The 18,670-nt window shown below is 43.8% G+C and overlaps 1 protein-coding gene across 2 annotated transcripts in view; it reads right to left on the bottom strand.

Annotated features, from left to right (window-relative positions):
* Positions 1 to 4,988: 4,988 nt before the first annotated feature.
* The window catches only part of LOC124801333 (GTP-binding protein Rhes-like), a 454,864-nt gene continuing 441,182 nt past the window's right edge, over positions 4,989 to 18,670 (bottom strand). For both annotated transcript variants that reach the window (XM_047263065.1, XM_047263066.1), the window contains one exon: positions 4,989 to 5,421. The gene's annotated coding sequence lies outside the window, so the exon portion shown is untranslated. The remainder of the gene's footprint in view (positions 5,422 to 18,670) is intronic.

The following is an 18,670-nucleotide window of genomic DNA, read 5'->3' as shown; positions in this document are numbered from 1 at the left end:
GGAAAGGAGACGGCTGTTGGCAAGTATTTGGTTATTACCAGCAAATCCCACCAGAGAATGTTGTAATGCTCCCTTGCACCACTACATGTGTATTTTTTCGCAGGTAAACTGTTAATGTCATGCCATTCTCTGTTTTTATACAGGTTTTGTTGTTATTGTTGTAGCACCTGATCCAGTGGTGGTCGAACTGCTGGCCCATGCAGATGTTCCAACCCGAACCACAGCACGTCACTCTCCAGATGATGTCTTTGTGACCTAATGTTTTTCAACTATGCAGTAATATGGCTGCAGCAGCAGCAACGAGCCTCTGATTCAATTCTGGATGAGGAGACTCAGATGTTCCGAGCCATACTAGTGCCTCAGCAGCAGCAATCATTGCCCACAGGATGTTTTCCCAACTTCTCGGACTTGGTGTCGTCATAGCACAACCACAGCAACCAAGCCCCACAAGTGTACTGTTACTTGCAAACACACAGAATGCTAAACACTTGAATGTAAGCCTGACACGTGGCAAAGACTTTGGAGTACTTATATGGATAGAAAACACACAATGTGTTGGCACTAAAGTGCAGTATTCATGGTATGAATGGGATTGTCTATGCAATGACGGATGTATAGAGCCAAGGATGATAGATGAGCATGATGCATCTCATGCTCCAATTGAGATTTACGTGTTTAGTCATAAAGTGTCAATAGTAGATATACAAGGTGAGGCAATGCTAGAATTAACATCATGGCACATGAACACATACCTAAAAGTTTAAGACCAATATTATGCATTACCAGTTGCAACATGCAGACTGTGTCATCACTGGCATCCATATGTAAAATTGGCATAGTATGAATTTGTTGCATATTTGCACAACAACAGCGGAACTAGAGACCAAGTGGAGTTACGCATAATGTCTGTATTCCCCTGACACTGAAGTATGTAAGTGTGAGACTGTGCTTAATTTACTGTTGGAATACCCACGTGTACAACTGTGCGTTTAAGCCTGGATAAGATTCAGCCCAGCTATAGAAAATAATTTTTATATGTATATATATCTGCATGTCCATGTCGTTATCCCATGCCTATCGTCATCTCAGTGTACTTTCCTTGCCGCATTAAGGACCCGCAACGCCACCAGAGAGCACTCAGTCTTTCAGTGGTCAGTGGCCACAGTGTTTTGGATCATCAATGTAATTCGGAACATCTCAGCGCTAATTTTGAGTAAAACCCTTGAATTATCACTTACTCTCTACATGCTGAAATTTTAAGTTTCTTTTTCTCATTTGTGATTCGTGGAGACTTCTAAAATAATAACGTAATTCATTTATTTTACTAAATATTCTGAATGATGAATACATACAAATTGGACAACCTTCTCTTTGTTACAAATAAGCTTTACATTGTTTTTAATTTTTTAGAGATTTCAGTAGTTCAATAATCATGGATAAATGACTGTATATAAGTTTTACCGACCTGATCTTCTTCACAGCGAGGACTCAAATTTTGTCTAATGTTTGTAATAAGCTTAAAGGAGCTAGTACAATCATTTTGTGAATAAGTTTTAAAAAGCTGTCTAATACATCCATGGCAACTAACAGTCTAAGTGATAATAGATCAGTGCTCATCGTAACGAAAATTCTAAAACCGAAAAAATCAAATTCCCTGACTACAGTGTGAAAACAAGTTGAATTATTTAACTTGTCGTATACCGCTAGAAGGTAGTGTTAAAAAAACGAAATCATCAGATGATCATTTATAAGGAAATTGACACACTAAATGGTTTCTGAAGGCATTTGTCATAAGAAAATTCCAACTGTGAATCGGCAGGTGCGAAATAATAGAATAAGTAGGTAAAGAATCGAATGAAGGGCTGCAGTGAAGTGAGATATTGAAACTGCTCAGTTTTGAAGTGGGTAACTCGCGGAATTGTCGACGCATTCGAAGATACCAATAATATGCCCCGGATATCAAACGTATTTTGATTTGTAGGTAATTCACTTACTCCAGTTCGCCGCGTATTGGCGTGTGTATTAGAAATGACGGGCCCTCCGAGAGGGAACTACTTTTTCGGCTAGGAGGAGCAGTAATTGTCTCACTGAGCGAGGTGCCGCGGTGGTTAGCACACTGCGCTCGCGTTCAGAGGGGTGACGTTTAGATGCCCGTCCGGCCATCCAGATTTATGTTTTCCGTGATATCCGTGAAATCGTTTAAGTCAAATGCCGGGATAGTTCCTTTGAAGGCGCATGGCCGATTTCCTTGTCCATCTTTCTGTAATTGACGGGCCGGCCGGAGTGGCCGTGCGGTTCTGCGCGCTACAGTCTGGAGCCGCGTGTCCGCTACGGTCGCAGGTTCGAATCCTGCCTCGGGCATGGATGTGTGTGATGTCCTTAGGTTGGTCAGGTTTAAGTAGTTCAAAGTTCTAGGGGACTGATGACCACAGCAGTTAAGTCCCGTAGTGCTCAGAGCCATTTGATCCATTTTTTGTAATTGACGGGACGTTAAACACTAATCTTCCTTCCTTCACTGATCCGGAGTAACAATGGGCTCTGTATTTCCCCTATTCCTTGTTTACCTCATTCGCTTGTTTCTTTTTTTAACTATTAGGAATTAGTTTAATTATATTGATAAGCTAAAGGAGAACTAATGTTTGTGTACCGATAGATGCAATCTGAAGGTAAATCATACAAGAATATGTAAACATTGGAAATATGGAAATGGTAAACGATTTCGTTGAGTTAATTTAGCGAACAATAGGAAGAATGTATGGGCAGACGGCGTTTGATTTGCTGCTTGATGCAAATACACTCCTGGAAATTGAAATAAGAACACCGTGAATTCATTGTCCCAGGAAGGGGAAACTTTATTGACACATTCCTGGGGTCAGATACATCACATGATCACATTGACAGAACCACAGGCACATAGACACAGGCAACAGAGCATGCACAATGTCGGCACTAGTACAGTGTATATCCACCTTTCGCAGCAATGCAGGCTGCTATTCTCCCATGGAGACGATCGTAGAGATGCTGGATGTAGTCCTGTGGAACGGCTTGCCATGCCATTTCCACCTGGCGCCTCAGTTGGACCAGCGTTCGTGCTGGACGTGCAGACCGCGTGAGACGACGCTTCATCCAGTCCCAAACATGCTCAATGGGGGACAGATCCGGAGATCTTGCTGGCCAGGGTAGTTGACTTACACCTTCTAGAGCACGTTGGGTGGCACGGGATACATGCGGACGTGCATTGTCCTGTTGGAACAGCAAGTTCCCTTGCCGGTCTAGGAATGGTAGAACGATGGGTTCGATGACGGTTTGGATGTACCGTGCACTATTCAGTGTCCCCTCGACGATCACCAGTGGTGTACGGCCAGTGTAGGAGATCGCTCCCCACACCATGATGCCGGGTGTTGGCCCTGTGTGCCTCGGTCGTATGCAGTCCTGATTGTGGCGCTCACCTGCACGGCGCCAAACACGCGTACGACCATCACTGGCACCAAGGCAGAAGCGACTCTCATCGCTGAAGACGACACGTCTCCATTCGTCCCTCCATTCACGTCTGTCGCGACACCACTGGAGGCGGGCTGCACGATGTTGGCGCGTGAGCGGAAGACGGCCTAACGGTGTGCGGGACTGTAGCCCAGCATCACGGAGACGGTTGCGAATGGTCCTCGCCGATACCCCAGGAGCAACAGTGTCCCTAATTTGCTGGGAAGTGGCGGTGCGGTCCCCTACGGCACTGCGTAGGATCTTACGGTCTTGGCGTGCATCCGTGCGTCGCTGCGGTCCGGTCCCAGGTCGACGGGCACATGCACCTTCCGCCGACCACTGGCGACAACATCGATGTACTGTGGAGACCTCACGCCCCACGTGTTGAGCAATTCGGCGGTACGTCCACCCGGCCTCCCGCATGCCCACTATACGCCCTCGCTCAAAGTCCGTCAACTGCACATACGGTTCACGTCCACGCTGTCGCGGCATGCTACCAGTGTTAAAGACTGCGATGGAGCTCCGTATGCCACGGCAAAGTGGCTGACACTGACGGCGGCGGTGCACAAATGCTGCGCAGCTAGCGCCATTCGACGGCCAACACCGCGGTTCCTGGTGTGTCCGCTGTGCCGTGCGTGTGATCATTGCTTGTACAGCCCTCTCGCAGTGTCCGGAGCAAGTATGGTGGGTCTGACACACCGGTGTCAATGTGTTCTTTTTTCCATTTCCAGGAGTGTAGCTGTCTTACTTTTTGTCAGTCACATATTCGTGGAATTCGTTCCCTTGTCTTAAGGAGAGAATTTATTTTGACTTTCGTCGGAGGTTCGACTCCTCCCTCGGGCATGGGTGTGTGTGTTTCCTTGGCGTAAGTTAGTTTAAGTTAGATTAAGTAGTGCGTAAGCTTAGGGACCGATGACCTCAACAGTTTGGTCCCATAAGACCTTACCATAATTTTTTTTATTTTGACTTTATGAAACGGTGCACTTTTTTAATTATCATAAATGTTAGATTAAACGATTTTTTCTTAAAGTAAAGTCGTTTCGAACACATTACTCTGGCGGTGGAATTCAAATTCTGTTAGCTTTGCTTTTGTTAAAATATTTTTGGTAACATTCCCTGCTCAAAAGACCTTTTTATATATGTCATGCAACTGAACAGTATAGTCAAGAAACGCCTTCAGGAACTTGGAGCAAAATAGGACTGACTCTTCGCCGATGAGTGCATCTCACTGAATGGATTTTACTACGTTAGGTTATGTACGAAAACTGATAGAATTTCGTGTTTGTTCTTGTCTGTGATAGAACGTTACCTGATGAGAGGTCCGTAGAAATCGCTAGTTATGTACTTACTTGTTCATATGTTTTGTTACCTACTTGTGTGAGGAGCCTTTCCCGTGTCTGGGCAGTTGCTGCAGCATTCACAAACAATCCGAATAGCAGGAAAAGAAAGAATACGTAATAGTCATGTTACCAGACAGGTTTTACAGAAAGAAGAATGAAAGACTTCTGTTGGCTCTTAGTAGTTTCATTTCACTTTATTCGTAAACATATCTTTCTAAAGATATATGCTTATTAAAATTACTATCTCTCACGAACAAAAGTATTATTACAGTAAGGATGTAAACAGAATACACGAAGTGAGCAAAGTAGTACACGAATCCGACACGAGTCAACGATTGTTAACTCGGTCGATTCAGCGCGGAATGGATACAGTTGCCCTTCTATGGAGAGTCTATGAGTGACGTTACTTGTTGCTTGCAATAAGTGATGACGGAGGGCGCGTTGGCTGCAGCGGTGGCTGGGCTGCCGCGCGCGAGGGTGTAGAGTGAGATTGTCGCTGAGCATGTAGTACTGTACTGTGTGCGAGAGGCCGAGGGGTGGGGGGTGCGTGCCGGCACCGCCTGGCTCACGCCGCCGCCCCACGCCGGCCGCCCGGGGGCTCCTGCGGACACAGGTCGGGGAAAACGTCACAACACCTGCTGCTGCGACACTCACAAGGCTGCTGGCGAGCTGCAACTCTTCACATACACTGGGTACACTGACACCGAAACAAAATAAAAAAAAGAACACATGGAAACGACTGATAGCAGACAGATTGGCAGAAGAGATGGAAAACAAGATAATCATATACTTCAATTGCAAAATATCAGCCCTTTTTCTGAACATTCTGTGGCATCTAATAATAGATCTTGCGAAGAAACACCAGAGACCTATAACAAAACATTCGTAAAATTCCCTTCCCAATCAAAATATTTATATAACATGCATCCACTTTCTGTTGAAATGAGACATGGAAGGAGGTGCCATGTATTTCATTCAAAAAGTTACCAAAACTTGCAAGGGCGTGAATTTTTATGTTCTGAATTACAATTGAAATGAGGCAGGAAAATTTATATGCCTGTTTCATTTTCATTCTTCTACAAGTTCCATAATTTACTAAAGTTGGGTGATGGGGATTGCTATGAATACTTATTGATGAGCATGTACCATAGAGACTGATAGTACGGTGCCCTATGTAAATATTCTTTCCTCTAACATGGTGAAAGACCCGATCGTTTTGAATGTTTCTGGCGTTGCGAAAAGACATACTGCATTGGAGCCCAGACTGGGGAAAGAGGAAATGTTGCTGAGAGCGGCACTGTGTCGGAAGACTACTGGGTCAGGCAGTGAATTCGTGGAACTATGGCTGGCGATACGCTCCAGGCGACAGCTAGTCATTCTCCAGATTTACAACCTCTGGGTGTGTGTGGGATGCTGAGGGTGGAAGCGCCACGAGAAGTAGGCCTCGGCTGTTTACACACGGTTTTGCAGAGCAACAGTGCCTTCAGCGTTTTTGGCAAACACGAGGCTAAAAAAAATAACTTTTGTATGGTGCCAGTTCTCTCAGATACGTCCCAAAGAACAAACACTATATGCATATAAATATGGCGATCACAAGCGAAGGATCACTTCTGTACGGATGCATACATTCATATGAACGAATGCTGAAATAGGTCTTGCCACGAGCATTGAGATTAATAGTCAGGGAGCACTACAGCACTACTTTAGTAGTGCGTGGAATAGGTTGAGAATGTGGGTCTGCTGGGGGGGGGGGGGGGGGGAGTGGGGGGCGTGCCTGTGATAAGTCCGCGCAGCCGCGCGAATTCATGTGTCCTCGGTGGTTAGAGCACGTGCCTAGTAAGCAGGAGATCCCGGGTTCGAAATCCAGTCTGGCACGCATTCTTAACTCTCCCTGTTGATTTCTATCAATGTCCCAAACACAGCTGATGTTTGTAATTCATTAAAACAAAACAAAAATAACAAAAAATAATGGCCTATTTTCTGATTTTGGAAGCCCTCAAATGTGAGGCTAGTGCCATGGGCGCGAGGGCAATTTGCATACTTGTATGTTAACAGGGTGGGTCTTAATGAAGTGGCATGCTAAAAAAACCACAAAAAGGGAATTTTGCACAATCTGGACAGTAGTAGGATAAGAGCGGCATGAGCCCACTTTTGATAAGAAATTGGTACATAAATTAAGTAAATTGATCAATTAATTACCCCCTGTCCCCATCCCCAACCCCACCCCCGGATGACGTCATATGTTTTCCTCGCTTGTATGTGATTCTCTGCCCCCTCATCACGCTTCCCCCTCGCAACTTGTCCCATCTACCCTAGAGTGGGAATTTCGAATTTTGGTGGGAATTTCTTTGTCCTAGGATTGTGATGACGGCCCACTCCAATCCCTCCTGAGAACTGACGGGAAATAAAAAATGGTGGTGTCCTTTCCAGGACTTGAACCATGGTACTTCTGGGCAGTAAGCCCAAGTGCACCCCCCAACACATGGAAACTGTCTGGATGCAAGAGAGGAAGGTTAGATTAATGTACTTTATTTTGGATGGGTAACTGAAGTAAAGATCGTTGCTAATTATGTAATTAATCATAAAGACAGGTCTTAATTTTGCAACTATATGCATAGCATTTCGCAAGGAGAGCCTAAAATCGCAACACAGCTCAAAAATTGACAATGTCATACGACTGGTGTTAGCTGCTGCCAAAACAATTCACAATACCACTCGAAAGCAGTGGCCGATGCACTCAAACTCTACCCTTCACCTACAAGATGACAGAAAAAAAAACTGGACTGGAAGGTGCTATCTTTATTTTTGATGGAAATTGTGTTCAACTGATGATATGCTGGTGTTGGACAGAGAGGAGCTTAATAAGTGTATTACCAGTAAGCATACAGCTGAGAACTGTGTCTATTGCTGTTTGATGTCAGAGCTCGCTGCAGATGCCTGCTTGACAATCACACTGCACCCATGTAATTGAAGCCAATACGCACTACCACAACTGATGGAAAATGCTTCACTGGTGCCGGCCGGTGTGGCCGAGCGGTTCTAGGCCCTTCAGTCTGGAACCGCGCGACCGCTACGGTCGCAGGTTCTAATCCTGCCTCGGGCATGGATGTGTGTGATGTACTTAGGTTAGTTAGGTTTAAGTAGTTCTAAGTTCTAGGGGACTGATGACCTCAGATGTTAAGTCCCATAGTGCTCAGAGCCATTTGGATCATTTTTTGCTTCGCTGCTCTAAGTACACACTGAAACTCTCATGAGAAAAAAGTAGCACTCGTAATGAATGGGTCATAATGCAACCTGTGTACTGGGGAAAATCGTCATCCCAAAAGATTCCAGAGGGAGCAGCATTTGCAGCTGTGTCCTCCTAGATGTGTGCTCATGAATTAACCATCTTTGAGGCATTCTTATCCTCTCCCCCCAACCAGTCCTCATCCCTCCCTCTCCTCTCCGTAGATAGTGATAGAGACTTATCCTATCCTTTCGCTGGTGGTCTACAAAGAGACCCTTCTGGTGGCATTAACATACTGTTTCCAGACTGCGAAAATCAGTCATAAATATACAAAAGATGAGAAGAGCATGCTTCATGCAATCGGTTAAAGATATTCAGAAAGACTTGACCCCCCCTCCCCCCCCCCCCCGCCAGCCCCCTGGAACATCAATGAAATTCTGGAGAATTCCCCACATCGCTTTTTCAAACGTCCACTGCTTGGAAAATAGGCAGCTTATGTCTCTGCTCGTCAGAGCCCGTGCCATATCTGGTAGCAAAGTCTTCACCCAGCTGTGATCAGAGCAGCCTCCAGGGTGGGGCACGTGGCTGGTTGCTCCATTTGGCAGTGCTTCATTAATGCAAAAGGCCATAACGTCAGCTACCTGCAGAACAAAAACGAGATGAATGAGGCTAAAATGCAGCCACACCCTGGTTGGAGCACAGCTGTCTAGGACAACCACACAATTACACACACAAACACACACACTCACACACACACATACACACACACACACACACACACACACACACACACACACACACACAAAAGAACAATTTTATTTAATGTCAATGCATCTTTTATAACTGAGCATTGATTAAAACAAAAAACACAATTGCGATGACAATAAATTTCCTCTTTCCACGAAAGTAGGCGCAGTGCATTTTCTGTTAGTTTTATGAGCAAAGTTGGTATAGTTTTTACATTCTACTGCAGGATACAAATCGCATCTCATTAATTTGCGACATCCAAAGAAAAGCACTGCCGCCGATAACTGCCTGAAATTCAGATGTTAGGCTATACACCCCCTATACATGTCCACCCTGCGAAAAATTGGGAAAAAAACTTCCACTATTTTACTGCGAAAACTACCGCTCACCAAAGAATGTCCTCGTTACTTTGCAACCATCACTGCAAAGCTGCTCAATGATAAAAGTGAAATATTCAAACCAAATATGAAATATTTGCTTTTGGTACAATGCAGCAAAATTTTGAAACCATACATTTACTATTCTGTAAATTCTTTTTGATTTTGATGCACAATCGGATTATTAATCATTTCAGAGCTTGATACCGTCTAGGGCCACGTATTAACAATCTCTGTAGTAGAATGAAATTTTCACTCTACAGCGGAGTGTGCGCTAATATGAAACTTCCTGGCAGATTAAAACTGTATGCCGGATCGAGACTCGAACTCGGGACCTTCGCCTTTCGGGGCAAGTGCTCTACCAACTGAGCTACCCAAGCATGACTCACAGCCCCTCCTCACAGCTTTACTTCTGCCAGTACCTCGTCTCCTACCTTCCAAATTTTACAGAAGCTCTCTTGCGAACATGCAGGACTAGCACTCCTGAAAGAAAGGATATTGCGGAGACATTGCTTAGCCACAGCCTGGGGGATGTTTCTAGAATGAAATTTTCACTCTACAGCGGAGTGTGCGCTGATATGAAACTTCCTGGCAGATTAAAACTGTGTGCCGGATCGAGACTCAAACTCGGGACCTTTGCCTTTCGCGTGCACCGAAAACAAATTTCAGACTTGTGGACCTGGTGGAAGAATATGAGTAGCGGGTCAAGGCCGAAAGGCAAAGGTCCCGAGTTCGACTCTCGGTCCGGCACACAGTTTTAATCTGCCAGGAAGTTTCAATGGTTGTAGTACTGCGTGTCTGGGAGTTAATTAGAGTTGAGAACTGACAGAAAGTGTGACGTAGGCAACTCATTCCTCAGTAGCTGCTATTGGCTAAAGTAGGACTTCGAAGAGATTAGTGCTCTGCAGGGGTGGACATTTACTGCCCTGAGAGAGGCCAGAGCGGGAAGGCGGCGGTTTGCAACGCTGGAGGCCACAGAACCACCAGAGCACACGGAGTGCAGGTGGGTGGTTGCACTCAGGTGCACCAAAAACAAACTTCAGACTTGTGTACCTGGTGGAAGAGTATGAGTAGCGCGTCATGGCGGAAAGATATTATTTTTAGTGTTAAGGAATGTGCAAAGTTACAAAAATGGTGGTGAACTAACCTCTGAGGAAACTTCTGAAGGGAATTGTCAGAGCATGATTCCCACCGAAAGGCACAGTTGTGCATTTAATTGGCGGAGTGCTAAGGCTGTAGGAGGGGAAACTGAAACTTTCAGAAAATCCTCTGAAAATATTATGACCTTCAGGCAGTTGGCTGGCAGATTCATGACCTATGCAAAGGGAGGCGATGTTTCTGTAATGAGTGCAAACATAGATGCCACGTGTCCACGAAAAAGTGATGTTTGTCGCAGAGACACACTTCCCTGCATGGATTGAGCGAAGACACTTCCCTCCAGGGATCGACCTAGAGACATTTTGAGAAGTACTGAGTTCATTACAAAGAGCATGTGAAATCATTTGTCCGTGGATGGAGTTGTTGTTCTCTTTAATCGGGTGACGATTCTTTCTCTCTCTGTGCAGTTCCGCACACATTGAAGTGCTTCATAACCGAAGAATACTGGAGTCTAATTTCTGTTCCTGGATAGAGAGGATACATAAACCTTGTCTCATATTGTGTCTTATATTGACATAGTTTCAGCCCTAGGAGTTTGCGTACACTATACTGCAACCACTGTGTAAACAGAGAATTATGGGTATGCCACGTACATAATCTGCACAGCAGTCAATGCCCCAAGGAGCAGATCATCGTTGCACTAAAACTGATGACCATACTTCAGTAGGCGATCTGCTCACTCCGCTTCGGCAAATAGAGAAACATTCGCAGTAAATGTGTTGAGTTCCACTTCCTTCACCACTGAGTTTTTTCTGAAAGTGCCAGTCATGGTGTTGCTCTTCTGTTTCTCGTCGCTGATCAGTATCAGCTGGGTTTGTGTCCATCCAGTAAAAGGGAGCGTGATCTATAGAATGTCAAACATGTGTTCTGCCAATCTCAACATTACATTTGCGGTAGGATCCGACATTATGTTCGTCATATTTATAGAATTTCTAGCACTCTACATGTTTTTTGAGAATAAATCATTTACAGCATTCATTCTAGTAGCATTCCGATAGGAATAATTGGTTTTATTTGCTAGACTGAAGTAAAACAACAATGTGATACTTCTTTTTATGGAAATCCCTATGTGGAGGTTTTCAATGGCAGGATTCTTTGAATAATTTGTAGGGCTTGAAAATTCCATTTCGGAGACAACATTAGGCAACCACACATACACTAGTTATATACACTGAAGCGCCAAAGAAACTAATATAGGTATGCGTATTCAAATACAGAGGTATGTGAACAGGCAGAAGACGGCACTGCGGTCGGATAAGCCTTCATAAGATAACAAGTGTCTGGCGCAATTGTTAGATCGGTTACTGCTCCTACAACGGCAGGTTATCAATATATAAGGGAGCTTGAACGTGGTGTTATAGTCGGCGTACGAGCGATGGGACACAGCATCTCCAGTGGCGATGAAGTGAGGATTTTCCCGTACGACCTTTTCACGAGTGTACCGTAAACATCAGGAACGTGGTAAAACATTAAATCTCCGACATCGCTGCGGCCGGAAAAAGATCCTGCAAGAACGGGACCAACGACGACTGAATAGAATCGTTCAAAGTGACATATGCGTAACTGTTCCGCAAATTGCTGCAGATTTCAATGCTGGGCCTGTTAAGTAAAGACGAACGACTAAGTTCAAAGTTCAATTTTTTGGAGCTTGAAGACCCATTTATGTACTCTTGATGACTGCACGACAGAAAGTTTTATTCCTCGCCTGGGCCCGTCAACAACAAAAAGAAAAAAAGTCCCAGTACAGCACACATTTCTACTCATCGCCGATGATGCTGCACAAATTCGTGGTGCAACTCATATCAATAATCACTTTTCTTTGCTTTCCTTTCTTTCCCCTTCACCTCCAGTTTACATAAAACCAGGATATGGATGCAACTTCTGAATTTTCTGTGTTATAGATGGAATCATACCACGCTAAACATTAGCAGGTACTTTTATTGAACGATCAGGCGCTGGCTGTATTGTGAAGGCAAAATAAATACACATTTACCATTTGGATAACAGACTTTTAAATACAAAATATATTCATGGAGGTATGTTTCATCTTTGCAACTAAATGAAAGCCAGTTTATTTTTTGTCTCGTAAGTTTCACTTCTTTTACTTATGAAGCATCTTCAGTGTTCTATAATATATGTTTGTTTTTATATATTTAGTAACTGAACTACGCAGAAGTAACAGATATGTTACTAAGCTGTGTCTCCTCACGTTTTTCTCTTGTTTTTCAGATTAGAAACAACTTTTGTAGCACAGGTTTCGTGAGGTTATATTATCGTTTGGAGTTAGTTGGCCTTAGTCCCTGGCATAAGAGCCGCTCGGCTTCATCTAATCTGTTGTACCATCATGCGATGTAACAAGGCCGCTACTTCTGAAGAAGATATTTTTACAAATATCGCAACCATGGTCAATGGCTAATAAACCTTTATTTGCAGTTAGTTAGTTCATTTTTCAACCTTTTCACATTTCTGTTTGTTCTTGTTTTAGTGGCTCACTGGATCAGTGAGTTACCGATTATGTTCTTTTGGTCATTAATTGTTCAGTGTGGAATGTTTTAGCTTGCTACTGACAACATCAAAAATGGATGAAACCAATGAACTGGAGCAACGTGGCTCTCGGTAATCGATCAGTGTAAACTGCTAACGGCTTCAAATGAGTGATTGTTGTAATTATGTTGACGTGAAGTATTCCGAGCCACAAGAATTACTCTGCTATTTCATATTGTCGGTGCAGAGGACGTGCGTTCTCTTTTGTCTCCTGATCAGACCTACTGGCTGCTCAAAGATATCGTATAGCTTTGATTTGCGCGTTTATATCTTCTAACACAAAAATCACCTGCAAAATACGAGTAAAACAGTCTTTGATGCCAGAAGTCACTTCGCAGTGAGAGCATGGTGCTTACTTGTGATTTTTGGTATAAACGGAACTACAGCACAAATATTTAAGACGTGTCAATAACAGTAATGGATTTACGGGGCGGTGCTGATGCATTTTCTGTCTGGACCACCGTCTCGTAAACTGACGCTCTGAAGGCCAATATCAAGGGGAGATGTGAATACAAATAAGTGGGTGTAACGTGCTGTTTACTGTAAATGACAGGTGAACCTCAGTGTTTTTCGCAGAACAATCACGGCAACGCATGGGAACTTTCACATCATGGAGAAGCTTTCATTCCTGCAACTGTAATTTTTTCGTTTACTTGGATAATGTACGTAAAAATAAAATTCACACATGCTTTAAAAACAGTGCAACAAATATAACTGAAAATGTACAGGGAGTTCCAGGCCAATAGCAAATATTTTAGGAGGTGATAGTAAAGAATAATTAGAATAACACTTCCCTTACAGTACACATGCAGTATTTGTTGGTTACAGAGATACACCAGATGTAGAAGTATGAAACAGGAATTTCCCTATAGATGGTGCTAGCGGTCAGTGTAGGGCCCCTGAGACCGTGTCTGCTTCCTGTAACGGCTGACGATGAATGTCAACACACAGTAACCCAATTTCCATACATCAGTATGTGTTTTAAACCCCTAAACATGTAGAGTTTTCTGCCTACGAATTACGATTTGTGGACAGCATTGGTTTTCTGTTATCAGATGGTTCAAACGGCTCTGAGCTAACTAACATAAGGACATTATACACATCCATGCCCGAGGCAGGATTCGAACCTGTGACTGTAGCGGTCACGCAGTTCCAGACTGAAGCGCCTAGAACCGCTCGGCCTCACCGGCCAGCTTTTCTGTTATCATTTGAAGAAAACAGCTGCAGAATCACATCGAAGCTTTGTCGAAGCTTTCGGCCGACACGCTCTTGGGAAAACACAGCGTTTCGAGTGGTGCAAAAAATTCAGAAGTGGTGATTTTGACGTGAGAAATGACGAGCGCGAGAAACCACCGAAAAAGTTCGAAGACAGCGAATTTCAGGCCTTACTGGATGAAGATGATACTCAGACTCAACAGGAACTCGGGGAACAATTGAATTTAAAGCAGAAAGCCATTTCTCTTCGGTTGAAAGCTATGGGAAAGGTGCAGAAAGTGAGAAAATGGGTTCCGCGTGAACTGAATGAAAAGCAGCAAGAAAATCTAAAGACTACTTGTAAAATGCTGCTCGCCAGGTACAAAAGAAAGTCGTTTCTCCATCGAATAGAGACAGGTGATGAAAAATGGATATATTTTGAGAATCCTAACTGTCGTAAATCATGGCCAAATCCAGGCAAACTACTGACATCCACTGCAAGACCAAATCCCTTTGGAAAGAAGACAATGCTCTGTGTTTGGTGGGATCAGAAGGATGTCATCTATTATGAGCTACTAAAACGTGGTGAAATAGTTACCACTGATGGCTACCAACAGCAAATGATCAATTTAAATGGAGCATTGCGTGAAAAACGACCGAAAATGGAGAAGGCAACACAAAGTCATATTGCTCCATGATAACGCCCCATCACACACAACAAAAAGGGGTCTGGAAACGATCGAGGCGTTCCGTTGGGAAATACTAGGGCATGCGGCTTATTCTTCAGACTTGGCTCCGTACGATTATCATTTGTTTGCATCACTGGAACACACTCTCGCTGAACAGCGATTCAGTTCGTATGAAAATGTACGAAAATGACCCTCTGACTGCTTCGCTTCAAAGGAAGAACTGTTTTTTTGGCGTGATATTCATAGCCTGCTGAAGAGGTGAGAGAAATGTACAAATAGCAATGGAGATTATTTTGAATAAAATATTGTTTATCAGTTTCAAACAAAAAAGTGTAATAATTGTAACCAAATTCTGGTTTCGTACTTCTATACCTGGGAGCTGCTAGAATGCAACTCGCAGAGGGTGTTAAGTAAAGACGAATGACTAAGTTCAATGTTGAAAATCAAAAATTCATCACCGATGACAATCTCTAAACAGGGTGGTCGTAAACAGTCTGAAAACCTTGTAAGGGTGTTTCAGGGTAGGCTGTACTGTGAAATAACTGATAAGAAAAAAAAAAATTCGATACGTTCCGCCTTTTCCGAGTTAATTAGTATTGAAGTTAGATAATCCGTGCACGCGCGTATTCAAGCGGCCTATTAGAGGAAGCGATTAGTGTTTAACGTCCCATCGGCAACGCGGTCGACGGTGCACAAGCTCGGATTAGAAAAGGATAGGGAAGGAAATCAGCCGTGCCTTTTCAAAGGAATCACCTCAGCGTTTTGCCCGAAGCGATTTAGGGAAATCACGGAAAACATAAATGAGGATACCGTCGTCCTCCAGAAAGCGAGTCCAGTTGAGGCACTTCGTTCGGTGCGCTGTGCTAGAGGAAACTGACGCCAAACGCGTGTTTCTTTTGGTTTCCTAAAACGGATGAAGAGAGCGATGTAAAACTTGGACGTGGGACGGTGGCAAGGATCGAATCCGAGCCGAATGCTGAGCAGTCACGCGTACTATCATGTACGCTATGAGAACAACGGACGCTAGTTGTATCCAGCGGGCCGCTTGAATTTGAGCGCGTAACAGTCGGATTGGCTGAATGCAGTGCTAATTATCACGAAAAAGACGCATGGTATCGAATTTCTTTCTTCGTAATTATCTCTCAGCTCAGGATTGTTGCATCTGCTCCCCTACGCTCATATCTTTAGTAAAGGACTATTTATTTATTATGATTTCAGTAGTAATTATTACTCCTGTATGTTTCACCTAAAGGAATGGATTACCCTTCTATTCTTGCAGTTGACAGAACATTCGCTATGGATGTCAAATATATTATTCCTTTCCACATTACCAAATCATTTCTCCAAATGTACGAATGCGATGAATGTTTCCGTATTTTTCCTGAATATGCTCCCCATTATCAACCGCAATCCTAAATTGCTTCCCGGCTGCAACTGCTTCTCCCGAAACCATTCCCGCTTAATATACTTTCAGTTTTCCTTTACACTTTATGACAAAGTACTGATTATTTTTGTATTCTTGTGATACGTCCATTACTGTTTTCTTCGGAACTGCAGTAATTATGTACTTTTCAAAATGAAACTCGCCTTATTTTCTATTTCTATTAACCAGTTGACCTTTTTTATTTCGAATCATTGTGCTACTTATTCTGTGTTTCTTAAAGTGACTGTATGTTAGTCTATGTGCCGAAACTTCCTTACCCTCTTGTTCCATTTACCCCATGCAATTCCCCTCCTTCTACAACTCTGTAGCTTTCTCCAGTTTCCGAATAACTTCTCTTGTGAGTGACCATCTACGAGGGCTATTCGGAAAGTGAGGACCGATAGCACGCGAAATGGAAACGACATTGAAAAACTGATGAAGCTTTGCACAGATGTGTTGGGCTGTGTCTCTAGTATGACTGTCGATCGCGTCACGTCGCTCTTTTAGATTCTGAGCGCACAGTGAGCACGTGAAGGTGCCTAGAACAATAGCGTCTCCTGCCAAGTACGGGTGCCCGCTGAGAAGTTTCGCTTGATTTCATGCAATCCTACATAACGCATCTGTAATGAATTTCCTTCTTCCAGAATGGGATTTTCACTCTACAGCGGAGTGTGCACTGATCTGAAACTTACTGACAGATTAAAACTGTATGCCGGACCGAGACTCGAACTCGGGACCTTTGCCTCTCGCGGGCAAGGTCCCGAGTTCGAGTCTCGGTCCGGCAAACAGTTTTAATGTGCCAGTAAGTTTCAAATCAGCGTACACTCCGCTGCAGAGTGAAAATCTCATTCTGGAAACATTCCCCCACGCTGTGGCTAAGCCATGTATCTGCAATATCCTTTCTTCCAGGAGTGCTAGTTCTGCAAGGTTCACAGAAGAGGTTCTGTGAAGTTTAGAAGGTAGGGGATGAGGTACTGGCAGTATTGAAGCTGTGATGACGAGTCGTGAGTCATGCTTGGGTAGCTCAGTTGCAAGAGCACTTGCCCGCGAAAGGCAAAGGTCCCGAGTTCGAATCTCGTTACGGCACACAGTTTTAATCTGCCAGGAAGTTTCAATTTCCTTCTTCATACCAATTCTCGGCTTCACACTGCAGGGGCAATGAGAGCGCCCCTGCAGCATTTTCGGTGGGAAGTGTTACAGCTTGGGCTTCTCGCCTACTGGTGTTCATCTCTGCTCACGTGAACAGTTGGCTACGAAGACAACATTTTCGCATAGACAACGAACTGCAGACCAATGTAGAGAAGCGGTAGACAGCAGCGAGGATGTTGGAAAGTTGGTACAACGTTAAGACAAATGAATATGTCGGAGCGGCAGGTATGTTGAGAGCTAGGAGGAAGGCTTAGCAAACTGTTACAAATAAATCATGTTTTGTTTTCACTGTGATTTCGATTTCGAGACCGATCAGACCTTACTTTCCGAATAGACCTCGTAACTGCTGTTTACTCTCAAAATATTTACGTATCAACAAGCCAAAAATTTATTAAAAGATACTTCTACTTTCCACATTGACTGTGCTATGATCATAGTCATTTATTTCACATGATTAGCTGATTTCGCCAATGCACCGTGTTCAAGTGCTTCCTCACAACCTTGCAATTTTACAGTCACCTTGTGTGGATGAACGTGATTTACCTCTGTCAGTAGCGAGCCAGGGTGTCAATCGGACATTCAAAGAAACAACGATCCCCCTTGGAAACTTCCTCAGAAGATAGGGACGAAACGTCGGGTTTTAAGGTGAAATCCGTTCGACAACGGCATAATAGTCCGGAACAGTTTATTAATTTTGAAATATGTGGACCACAGCATCAAATTAGCAGCGACTGCAGATTGCAGTACCAGTTTTGCACGCACAAAGTTGAAAATTAGATGGACTGATAAGGGAAAGAAGAGCAGGTGTCCCGCACGATCGGCGAAGAAACGAACACATGAAAAACTCTGACAAGAAAAAGAAGCTGAGATAGGAGAGGAATTCGTGGCGCGCTTATCAAGTCAGTCGGGCGACTAACGACTAAAAAAGAAAGAGAAGAAAAAGGAAAAAGAAGCTGTCGGAATAGTGCTGTTCGCCAAGGGGCAGCAACTCCCTATCAGCACTTGACAATGTCCGAAGGACAATCATCTGAAAGCTTTAGCTTTAGATGCAGATAGAAGCCCTTTGGAATTTAACCACTTTAAGCTTGTGAAAATGTAAAAAGTAAATAATGATAATCCTCTACAAATTCCATACGATTCTCATAACATAACTCAGGTATACCGAAAACGGAATGCCAAATTTAAATGCGCCTGAAAAACTGAATTTTTCATCACACAGTGGTGGTGAAACAAATTGGGGAATGAATAGAACTGAGGTCAGATATACGACTGTTGCACGTGTCGCTCAGACTGAAATTGTGAGACGCTGGCGCCAATGCACGTTGGCCCGCAAGCGCAAGCTA

Source organism: Schistocerca piceifrons, chromosome 1 (genome assembly GCF_021461385.2).
Source record: "Schistocerca piceifrons isolate TAMUIC-IGC-003096 chromosome 1, iqSchPice1.1, whole genome shotgun sequence".
NCBI classification, from domain to species: domain Eukaryota; kingdom Metazoa; phylum Arthropoda; class Insecta; order Orthoptera; family Acrididae; genus Schistocerca; species Schistocerca piceifrons.
The sequence above is the reverse complement of the archived record's forward strand: the minus strand, read 5'-3'. Positions and strand labels throughout refer to the sequence as shown.